At 53.9% G+C, this 2500-nt stretch overlaps 1 protein-coding gene across 1 annotated transcript in view; it reads left to right on the forward strand.

The window, feature by feature from the left end:
- Positions 1-2500, forward strand: part of LOC125039329 (glutamate-gated chloride channel-like) — a 40019-nt gene that overhangs the window by 19799 nt on the left and 17720 nt on the right. The window lies entirely within an intron of this gene.

Consider the following 2500-nt stretch of genomic DNA (forward strand, 5'->3'; position numbering starts at 1 on the left):
CTTCGCGTGCGACAAAACAGGGGCAGTGGCCAAGGGGTGTGAGAATATTACTCTTGGCAGAGTGTTGAGGACTCGAATAAAAGCCCCGGATGTTTGCTTACATTGGACTGAACTTCCTTTGCGACAAAGAAATTGCGAGATGCGTTTTGAGGAGAAGGCCGATGAGCGCAGGTTTGATTTCCTATACTTCTCAAACTATCTGTCATGTGATTTTCAATTTCTTTTGATCCTGTTACGATCCTTCTCTTCCATTTCATCCCTTTTAACTATACCTCTTTTTTTCCCCTTGAATCTCCCGCCTTTCTCTCTATTCCTCCTCTATTGTTTTTCGTCTATCCCGTTTTCTCTCTCTCCATGTCGATCTCCTTTTATTTTTTACCTTTTCTTTCCATACTCGTTCCCCCTCTGTATCCAACGGCCTTGTCTCTTACTCCACCTCTGGCTCTCTCCTCCGCCTGTCCCGCTCCTCTCCCTTCCTCATCTCTTACCTTTCATCTCTTTTCCCTTCCAGCCATGCTTCTCCCTCCTCCCTTCTCCATTTCCTTCTCCCTCCTCCCGACCGCCTCCCCCACGCCACTCCCTCCCATGTGGTAGGGTCCATGTAACTCCGTTAACAAGTAATTGGATCCATCCTAACTGCCACTCCGTTAGTCCCTCAGATGTAATTGCTTGTTCCATGAGGTCAATCGGGTGTGGGAGAGAGGGGAGAGAGGGGAGAGAGGGGGAGGGAAATTAGGGGGGATCGAGACGAGTGGAAGGGGAAAAAGAAAGGTATGAAAGAGAAAGGGAAGGAGTGAACAGGCGAGGGGATGTAGTAGGAGAGGGAGGAGTGAAAAGGGGAGTGGATGAAGCAGAGAAGGGAGAAAGGAGGGAGCGAAGAGAAGAGGGTAGGGGACCGTGGGCGGTTGAAAAAGTGAAAGAGAAACGGAGGGAATGAAGCGAGGAGGAAATGTAGAAGGGAGGGAGAAGAGAAGGGAGTGAAGCGAGGCGGGTGCAGGATGGGGCGGGTTGGTAGGAGGGGAATGGAAGCGTACTCAGGGACCCCTCCTTGTGAAGGCGGATGATAGGGTGTCGGGGGCCGGTGGGCGGGGCGGTGTTCCCTGGAGAGGGAATAGAGGGCGTGGGCGGCATGTGTGGAGGCGAGCGGGCGGGCGTGAAATGTGAATTTCCCTCCCACTGCTTTGGGGAGGATCGGGGAGCAGTGAAGGCAGCGCCTGGAGCCGCAGAGCCCGAGGAGGAGGAGGAGGAGGAGGAGGAGGAGGAGGAGGAGGAGGGGGAGGAGGAGGAGGAGGAGGAGGGGGAGGAAGATGATGATGAGGAGGAGGAGGAGGGAGAGGAAGAGGAGGAGGAGGAGGAGGAGGAGGAGGAGGAAGAAGAGGAGGAGGAGGAGGAGGAGGAGGAGGAGGAGGAGGAGGAGGGGGAGGAGGGGAGGAGGAGGAGGAGGGGGAGGAGGAGGAGAGGAGGAGGAGGAAGAGAGGAGGAGGAGGAGGAGGAGGAGGAGGAGGAAGAGGAGGAGGGAAAGAAGAGGAGGGGAAGGAGGAGGAGGAGGGGAGGAGGAGGGGGGGAGGAGGAGGAGGAGGAGGAGGGGAGGAGGGGGAGGAGGGGGAGGGGGAGGGGGAGGGGGAGGAGGAGGAGGAGGAGGAGGAGGAGGAGGAGGAGGAGGAGGAGGAGGAGGAGGAGGAGGAGGAGGAGGAGGAGGAGGAGGAGAAGCGGCTGCCTCCGCCAGAGGCGCAACTCGTGCTCAGGGTTTGTTAGGGATCCCATCGAGACAACCTTTTAGCAGCGCGCGGCATGCCACGACAGTGTGGCATACAACAGGTGGCAACGCGCTGGCCGTGGATTTTGACGCAGCCGAAATGACTCACCTTGTTGCCGAGTCTGGTCTGCCTTTCCGCCTCTCTTGGGAGGACTCCGCGGACAACAGCAAGATGAACTGAGAAAAAATGCAGACTGCAATTCAGAGTTATTCCATTTTGTTCATTTTTAGTGGTATTGCTAGTAATCCGTGCGAATCTACTGCCGATAAACGATTTTCTATCTCTGCAATGGCTCGCTGTTGCTGTTTGTGTTTTTGTTTTGTTAAGAGCGTCCGACAGCGGCAGCAGACACGACAGCGGTCGCTTGGTCGACAACTGCCTCAGGTTTGGGTAAATCGGTGGAAACGGGTTTTCAACATTCAACACTGGCATGCATCACGCTACATGAAGCAATAATGCCACCCTGTCATAAGCAAGATGTCTCGCTGTTGAAAACAGCTTTCGGTATATATATTCAAAACCTTGCCGATAGCATGCTGCATGCACGCCAGCTGAAAACATGATACAGGAGAAGGAGAAGGAAAGGAAAAAGAGAGAGAGGGAAAGAGAAGGGAAGAAAGAGAGAGATGAAAAGAAAGGAAGAAAGCGGGAGGGGGAAAGATAAAGGAAGAACGAGATAGAGGCAAAGAAACAGGAAGAAAGAAAAAGAGGGAAAGAGAAAAAAGATAAACAACGACAAATAA

This window comes from Penaeus chinensis, chromosome 27 (genome assembly GCF_019202785.1).
Source record: "Penaeus chinensis breed Huanghai No. 1 chromosome 27, ASM1920278v2, whole genome shotgun sequence".
In the NCBI taxonomy this organism is placed as follows: Eukaryota; Metazoa; Arthropoda; class Malacostraca; order Decapoda; family Penaeidae; genus Penaeus; species Penaeus chinensis.